The sequence below is a fragment of the Lagopus leucura genome, unplaced genomic scaffold, assembly GCF_019238085.1.
Source record: "Lagopus leucura isolate 7727_CA_CO unplaced genomic scaffold, USGS_WTPT01 Super-Scaffold_100016, whole genome shotgun sequence".
NCBI classification, from domain to species: Eukaryota; Metazoa; Chordata; class Aves; order Galliformes; family Phasianidae; genus Lagopus; species Lagopus leucura.
This window is the reverse complement of record NW_024962270.1, coordinates 1770509-1779552: the sequence shown is the minus strand read 5'-3', so window position 1 is coordinate 1779552 and position 9044 is coordinate 1770509. Positions and strand designations below refer to the sequence as shown.

The window sequence follows — 9044 nt, the reverse complement described above, 5'->3', positions numbered from 1 at the left end:
ACTGGTTTTGGAAATCCACCAATGGCTTCCTTTCTGAAAATGACAGTTATCAAAATGACAGTTATCCTTTTGGTGTTTCTTTCCCTTTCCTCTTTCTCTTATTTCACTTCCAGTGCATACAATTTCCAGTTTTTGTTAGGTTCCCCTTCGTTTCTGATTTACTTTGGCCATTAACTCTAAGTCAGACTGCAGTGCCACGAACCCAAGGTGTTCTTCTGCCTATCGAAAAGCTGCTGAATCTTGGAAACTAATCATGAAAACTCAGCACGAGAAAGCGACAGCAGGTGGAGCAACACCTCCTTGGAAAAGGAGTGGCAGAAAACTCCAACACAAATGAGGTCTTCGAGCACAAAATGGTGTTTGCAACAGGTGTCCTCCTGCCCTGGGCTGTGGCGGCTGCTGTCTGATGTCCAGACTGTGCCTGGAGCTGCCTTAGGAAGATGCCATCCTCTCCTTCCTTCTCTTTCCATCTGTCAAATGGGAATAGAAATAGCACTTGCAAAGGGAAGTCAGGCAGGGGATGCGTTCAGCAGCTCCTGTTTGGAAGACCACTGTGTGTGATCTTAGAGATCACACAATAAACGTCAAAGTGTTATCTATGGCAAAGGGAACCTCAGGCTGATAAAACAGCTGTTTTTGGGAGTGCCATAGAAATCTGTCAAGTGTTCTTCCTTCAAAAGATGTTACTGTGGAAGCCAAGGGCTCCTCACTTGCATGGAGATCAAAAACAATGCCTGTGAGTTCAGAAAGTGTGAAGGGGACAATAGTCTTCCCCTCACATTTGCACACTGGTCCTTAGATTGCATATAAATCAGCCCCACCTACGGAATGCAAGTGTTCTGAAATATTGTATTTGCTTTGGATCAGTTCACAACCAGATTGCTTTTATTTTGTTTCATAAGAAGTTGAGATTGGAGATGTATGGACATGTTACTCTTTATGTTTGCATCTGCCACGCTGGCAGGAGAAAAATGGTTGCTTGGGTTTTGTGAACGTTCTCCAATTATTTTTCTAAAATGGCTTGGATGAAATACTGTTGGTTCATATAATTAGCTGAAATAATAAACTGGCAAGAGTTTGTTTTTGTTTCCGTTCAGAAGGAAAAATACTGCAATGAGCTCAACACCCTGCATCTTGGCATGCACTGGAATGCTGTGGTGCGAGCAGCTCCGTTCAGATCATGGGCTGCACCCATCACCCAATGGTGATCCTGGTAGGGGGCAGCGAGCCCTGTGAGCCCCCACCTGAAACAGGCAGAGACTTGGGGGAAACCTGAGGGCTGGGACTGGGATTTAAGTTCTGCAGACTGCTAAAGCGATCTAATTTTGAGTTTGCCTTGGAAGTGTGTTTTTCTTTCTTAACCCTTCTGGATGTGACAGTACCGATTTTTACCCTTGACTTCTGCAACAGCCCTGCCTTTCCTCCCTGCTCTCAGAACACCCCTCCTGCACAGCATCTCCTGCTCCTCCATCCTGCAGGAGCTGTGTACACTTGGATTGAGGATCAATCACCATAATAGCTGTTGTCTTCAAGGTTTATTAATGCCTTCCAACTGAATTCCTGTTTTCCTGCTAATAACCCTTCCAGTGAAACACTTTTGTGGATACACAATTATTCATGTGGCAAACTTGCCACTCGAATGCTGGTAGGTAATTAGTAAGCTTTGCATCCAACCAGAAGCAAGTCATTTTTAATTTCTGCAATAGGCTTGAAGCTGGGATTATTGCATTGCAGGATTTTTACTTAAAGCAACACTCTGGAAGGAGGAACAGCTGCTGTCTGTTGAGGGCATGAGGGGGGCACAGGTGCTCCCCATAGAGATTCATTTGGCCCCACAGTTCATATTAGTAGGCTGATCTCTACACTCATGTTTGCAGAGCTTAAACTGGAAGTACCAGGGGTCTGAAATGAAGAAGGTGAAGAGAGGTGGGCTTGGTGTGCTGGCCTTTCCCTGTTAAGGACAATTACAGGTACTATTCCACCAGTTTAGTAAATAGCCACTATCTGTCCCCAGCTGATTTTGGTAGATAGGTGCTGCACAGTACTGGATGTAGAGCACAGCTTCAATTTCCCATAGCAGATGTGAATGCAGGACTGCACATGGGCTAAAGATAGTATGTGCTCCTCTGCTTTGTCATCCTCTGTCACTTTAATGCATGTTATGTTGGATGGCCAGGATAGCTGGCTGAGCTAGGAGTCATCTCTCTGCTTCAAAATACTGCAACTTAAACAGTGTTTATTCTTCACTAATTCATTTAGGTGGAAGTTGGAATTTGAGGTCAAAAGTGAAGAGGCAGAGCCTGATTGCTGTAAAGCACGGATTTAACTTGTGGTTTTCTATTTCTTCCTTACACTTTCCTTACTGGCCTGAGGCATGATGACAGAGCTGTCAGTGTCTTCAGGCTGACTATAACAATCTCCTGAACTATTCACTCAGGAAGCCAGTGCCTCTCTCAAATGCAGCATTGCTGTGGCCAACATATCCTTCTTCCAGACAACTGAATATGGAAAAGAATACAAAAGTAGAGCCAGTCAGTCACCCCTGGGTGGTTGTCAGCGTCTGGATGGATGAATGCAGAACTTAAGAGCAGCCATCTTCATCCTGTCACCTGTGTGCCTGAGTCAGAGGTAACTCCTAGGGAAGTGGGGTGCAAATTCTTCTCTGGAACTCTTCTGTGGACTTGTGGTAGAGCTTAATTATGAGTGTCCTGTAATGCTTCTCCTCTTTCTGCCCTCCATATGTCACACAGATCCTGCAGGGTCCCCTCCAACACCCCTTCCCCACCCATCTCCTTCACTGTGAGCAATGCATCGCCCTGCACATGCTGCTCCAGCCCTGACCCAGCAGCAAGCACCCATCAATCTGCTGACGTCAGTTCAGCCTGCTTTTATTCATTTCTTTTATTATGCCATTATGGCCCTCATCAGACACAGTGCTAATTAACTCAATCCCACCCTAACAACTCCCACATCCCGTATCATCTCCAGGGTTTCCAGTGCAGGGGTCTTCAGGCTGTGAGCACCTGGGGATTGTTGCCAGCTGTTGTGACAACCTATTGATGGGATGAACTGCTGGTCAGGAGGGGTTGGTTCTGCCCCTATCCACCTTGAGAGGGGCAGAAAGCTCTCAGCACCTATTCTCAAATGGAAACCTTTCGTTTCCCTCTTGCTTTTATGCATTACAGTCACATTATAAAGAAGTCCTGCGGAACATTCAACTACTTACTGCACAATTATAATCATATTTGTATACCTACAAGTAGGTCACCAGTCTCTTAGGTTAATCAATTATAGTGGCATTCACACTGGTTTCTTTCATAAATCACTGGTTTTTAGCGTATCCACTGAGATAATGGAGGAAAACCATCTAATTTTGATCTAACTAGAATGAAATGTGAACGTGTGCAATTTGCTCTTACAAAGTGTATCTAATGTTCTCTACATCTTTATTTATTTGTGCTGTTTCATGCTGCATATCGCTTAAGTGGCAAAAAAAAAAAAAAAAAGCAGAGGCTGTTGCACTTAGAACTAAATGACCCACAATAATACAATTTCTGTGTTAATTTTGCATTGTTCTTCATGACAGATATTTTAATCACCCGTTCCTGATGCACTGATTACAAATCACAGTGAAATTGTGAAATCTGGGGCCCAACAGCAAGCTCCTTGGGTGTGATGCAAGAATATTTGGGAGAGCTGTTTTGCTGTGTAAACCAAGCAGTCAAGTGGGAAGGGAGGACTTGACTCAGGCTGGAGGCTGTGAATGCTTTAGGACATAGTGGGATGCCACTGTGTAGCATCTGTTGAGCTACAGCCACTGCAGCTGCTTTAATGCCTACCCAAGCTCAGTGAATGGGCTCCATCAGAACCGAGCGTGTCTCTTTTATGCCTGTCTCACCCACGTTTTGGCTGGCAAGGGTGTTTGGACTGATCCATCAGCGCCTCACTGAGGGATGCACCTCACCTCGGCAGACAGGTGGAGAGTGTGTCAGATGGGACCATTCCCTGCCATAAGCCTCGTGGTACGCTTGCTGCAAATAAACAGCATTTGTTGGGAAGTGCAAACGAACTGTCTGGATGAGGTGCTGGCTCATACCCATTGCCTAGCTGCAAGCTGCTGCTCTCCATCCAGCCCCTCTTGGAGCAAGCATAATGCAAAGCAGATTTAGCTTTCTGTTTCCATGAATGTCTGCCTAAGCACCCACTTAGCTGCCAGTCTGGAAAATGCTGCTGTTGGAGAGGTTACAATGCAGGGAGCGCATCCTGAGCCAAAGTGGTGTGCAGGTGAAACAGGGCCTTTATGCAGAACTACTGACTGCTCTGGAAATGAGTTATTGGTTAGGAAATGGACTCTGCTTGGAGCTGTGGAGCAATTTTGTGTTGGTTTCGAAACAAGATCTGAACAAGCAGGTGAGCATCTGAGCTTAGGTGGCGAGAAGCTCCTTGGTCTTGCCCAACTTCCAGCCATGCTGCAAGCTTGCTCTGGTCATGCCATGCCTTACAGCTCACAGATGGGGGGTGAGCTTGGGGTCCCTGCAGACACTATGGCTCTGCCAGCAGGTGGGTCTGGCCCCCCAGAGAGGGCTGTGTGCCTGCTGTGTGCTCCTTGCAGCCAAGCATCCCTGTGTGGGAGGTTGGTGCTGGGAGAGGATGCTGCCGGAAATGTGCGTGGTGGGAGCCAGCTGCTGTCACATTGCTCATCCTAAATGAGTTTATGAAAGAGAGCTGGGTGGGAACAGTTCTTTTTTTAACCTTAGTTACAACCTTATGCTAAAAATATTCCTCTTTTCAGAAGCGGCTTCTACCTGAGAAATGAACAAACAGAGCCTTCAGAAACTCTTGTGAGTTTTTGTGTGTGTTTTAGCAGAAAACCAAGAATTTTTATGCTTGGGTCAGTCAGTTATTCTTGCTTTTTGCTTTTTTTTTTTTTTTTTTTTTCCTCTCACTTGAAATTGTTTTCTGACAAAATCTTCTCCAGCCTGTGTGGCCTGGCCGGCTGGAAGGTCTGGCTTGTTATGAACATCATTACTTGCTGTTTGGTTTTTGGTAGTCCCAGGAGCCCTCAGCTCATGGGTTGCACTGGTCTTGGGTGCTGAGTTGATTTGGAGGCCATGTCTGGGGATGGAGGCACACAGAATGAAGGGGAGGGAGCTGCACTTCGCATTCAGCAAACAACCCTCGTGCCCCACAGCGTGAGCAATGGGAAGCCGTGCAGCCCACCTCCGTGTGTCAGCTCTGCCACTGCCCAGCTCTGCTCTGGAGGAGCGTTTGTGAGGATTTACGTGTGTCAGGCTCCTACTTCAGGAGAGAAATCTGTCAGAAGATCATAAATGTCCTGAGCGATTTATGTTCACTGGTTTGGGCGCCTTAGCCCCAGGAGTAGATAAATTGTGGCTTAATGTTTTATTTCACACTTTCAGGGAATTTAGTGCTTTTGGAAAGCTCTGGGTCGATAGTCCCAGAGGGAAATTCTCTCTTGGTGGGATGGATAACTCACAGGAAGGGCGATCCCAGTGCTGTGGGCTGCTCCCAGGCACCATGCAGTGCGTAGCAGGAGGTGCTGGAAAGTGTCTTTTTTGGACATTTTGTATCTGAGTAGAGAGCATTAATCTGTTTGTAGTTCAATGGGAGTTTGGAAATCCTGCATGTCTGAAATGACAGCAGATGGCACAAAAGAGGGTTTAGTTGAGTTTTAGGTACGCAGACAAGTTAAATTAATTAACAGTAATCTCTTTAAAATGTATGGCAGAGTAATACCAGCCTAGTCTATAGAAAGATTCTTAGGGACTTAATAAAGCTCTGAGAGTAATTAATTATGCAATAACCCATGGTTAAGCAGATATTATCATCCAGTCAGTGGGCAGAATTTGTGTTTGCCATTTGCCAAAGAGGACCGTTAGTGTTTGCTTTGCTGGTGCCCACAAGGGGTGCCCACAGTCCCCCAAATGCCCACATGAGCACGGGATGTCATCAGCATTGAGGGTGAACGATTCCAGTGTAAAGCATGTGGGGTCAGAGAGGGAGCATCGCTGGGGAAAATGGAGAATTTTGCTAAGAACAGATAGTTAGCTTATTACCTTATAAGCACCTATCTAAGCTCTGTTCAATTAATGAAACACGATTTAAAGTAAAAAGGATTGGTACCAACCAAACCACTGAAATATAAGCTCTTCTAATTATGCTATAAGATAATGTCTACCGAATTAAAATTTTAATTAGCTTAATTTAGGAACAGAAAAAGCATTAGACTTACAGCTCTTTTGAAACACACAAGTGATATCAAGGGGAAGGGGAAAGAAAGTGAAAATGGGTTGGGCTTTGAGCACATCCTCGCACCCAGTGTTTGCCATGAGAGCTCAGAAGATCCCATTGGGTTTGGGTGGCCAGGTTGGCTGCAGCAACTGCATGGAAGTGAGGGGCTCTGGATGCGAGTGCCTGGGCACTGCAGTGTCCTTGGTCTTCTCCAGCACTCCTTTCTAACACCAGCTGCCTGCAGTCCCTCCAGTTCTGCTTTCAGAAGGGAGAAACATGCTGGTTATAACAGGCACTTTTGTTCTGTTGTGGTTTCTTTTTTTTTTTTTGGTTGTTTTTCTCTTTCCTTTGCTCTATTCATAGATTTAAAGGCCAAAACAGACCATTAAGTCCAACTAATCCTACATCCTGCTTGACAAAGGCCATCCCGCCCATCCCCTAATTCCTCAATACCAAGCCTGACCATGACCGTGTGATTATATACAGTCAGGAAAATGCACTATGAGAGCCTCTGTGTGCCTGAGCACAGAGCAGGACCCGGCTGCAAACACCCAACCTTGATTTAAAGACTCTAAGTGATGGATGATTGATCCCATTCCTCCCGAAACCATTCCAATGCTTAATTACATTTACAGTAAAATAAGTCATTGGGGCTGATGGCGTAGGGAGCTGTAACGTGCAAAGTGCACGGCGTGTAGTTGTGTTTGGCTGTGAGGTAAGGAATCCAGCAAATCTCTTTTATGCCTTTTCAGGGAAGAAACAAAGACATTGGAACCATTTGCACAACACAGAAGCTCTTCAGCATGAGTCCTTAAAGGGCTGGAGGCTTGCTGGGGGATCTTTGAGGAGGAGAGTCATAAAGAACAGAAGGTTTTACGATGCAAGGTTGAATGGGAAACTTTTATTGGAGAGGCTTGGCCAGCTTCTGTCCCATGGGAGAAAGGCGGAGGAATCTGAATGTACTGTTTTCTCTTCTGGAAGGTCAAAGCTGTTGCACACAACGGCAACGCAGCATAGGACAAATACCCTTTCTCCTCTGTCATCACTGTCAGAAAGGGAGGAGGGGAAGAAGTCCCACACACATTTCAGCAAAGCCCTGAAGGTAAAAATGATCTGTCGGCTTGAAATTTATCTTAATGAGCAAAATCCAGCCAATGGAACAGGGTGCAGATGAAAGTGACAGATGGAATCATTTAAAGTTTGATTCTCTGCATGAAAGAAAATAATATTTCTGATAAGTTTTTGTGTGGTTTTTTTTCTTTTCTTTTGGTAGATAGTGTTCTGCACAGAGTCACAGCCTCCAATTGGCAGTCCCAGGTCTTTGGCAGATGATTTTATCCAGGGTCAGACTCACAGCTCTTGAAAATTCAGAACCTGAGGGAGTTCTGGAACTCCTCAGCTCATGGTACACCACAGCACTGATCCAAGAGCTCGGGGCAGCATTTCTTGGCCAAGAGGTTTGTGCTGGGTAGGAGCTGAGACCCTGAGTCTGAAGCTGCCCAGGATCAGCGTACTGCGAATACCAACAGGCATCAAGCAGGCAGGCTGGGAGAGCATACAGAAATGTATCAATTTGTTCCTGAGTATTTTCAGGCACAACCAACTGCAAGAATTTACCACTGCTATATAAAAATATAGTCTGGGACCCAGGCAGGTCTGTAAAAGTTGTGTGAAGATGGAGGATGCATTTCCTTGTGGAAGATGTGCTGAATGTTGATGCTGAGAGGTGCTGTCATACGCTGCTTGTAACAGTACCATGCTATTGCTTATCTTTAATAGGGGAAGGTAGGCAGAAGGAATAGAATCAGTGCAGTGCAATAAAATAATCGCTGTTTTACCATTTCCTTGCACAGGTAATTTTGCTTACTGTAATCTAGTGCAAACACAGCACAGTGCATAGTGTGTGCACAGCACCAGCAGACCATGCCACCCGTGGCTGAGCAGGAACAAAAGCATTACCATTCTTCTTTGCCCAATTATTTCCCAATTTGATCAATCAGCAGTTAACAAAGGTTCAAGACAAAATAAAAGAGGTTTTCTGTTAGCTCCTATAATTTAAAAGCCTCCTTGGGTTGGATTTTACAAAGCAAAAGGCAAGTGCTTGACCATGCATGAGCACCACCAGCAGCTTCCAAACCCTGCTGTCCTGCAAGACAGACCCACATGGGATGTGTTAACACCCTGCCATGCTTCTGGGTCGTCTGGGAAGAGAAGACAAGCACTGCAAGGAATTTCTGCAGCTGGATTCCAGCAGCAGATGAAAATAGCTGCTCCTGTTTTAATTTGGAGAAGGTGGCAGCGCTGCACATGCAGGACTGGCAGTCAGAGCTGGGATTCAAAGAGCAGCTGTGCTTCTGGGAATGCAAATGCAGAGCAGGGCAAAACGTGGCCCCAGGCCATCTGGCCCCAGTGGCTCCAATTTGGGATGAGGAGGTAAGGATTTGTGCTTCCTGTTTTCTTCCTTTTAGCTACTGCAAAGTGTGTTAACACTGAACACGAGGCATTCTCAGGAAGCAACGAGGCTGCCGTGCTCCATGTCCTTCATTTGCACGTGGCCCAGCTGGGGTTTGTCTGCTGAGTTGTATGTTGATTCTTGCCTAAATCCAGAAGTTTCACTGCAATATAACATACATACTGCATTTCCTCATGGATTTGCAATGGCAGAGGAGGAAGATACAGAGAAAGGTGACCTTTTTCTTTCTTCTTTTTCGTTTTCTTCTCTGAGAAGTCTTTCACACATCAGGAAAGTGGAAGTCTTGCTTTATCCCTCTTGCTTTTTTTTTATTTGGAGG

General features: G+C 45.6%; 1 long non-coding RNA gene across 4 annotated transcripts; it reads left to right on the top strand.

The window, feature by feature from the left end:
* The first annotated feature begins 1885 nt into the window (after positions 1-1885).
* On the top strand, positions 1886-8744 carry LOC122183006. 4 transcript variants are annotated; one of them, XR_006180061.1, is made up of 6 exons: positions 1886-1970; positions 2438-2628; positions 3587-4410; positions 4793-4841; positions 7005-7354; positions 8721-8744. It is a non-coding gene; the product is annotated as an uncharacterized LOC122183006 (long non-coding RNA). The 4 variants fall into 4 exon arrangements; XR_006180060.1 differs by lacking the exon at positions 8721-8744 and adding an exon at positions 7526-7701; XR_006180062.1 differs by lacking the exon at positions 8721-8744 and having other exon boundaries at positions 2495-2628; positions 7005-7449.
* The last annotated feature ends 300 nt before the right edge of the window (positions 8745-9044 follow it).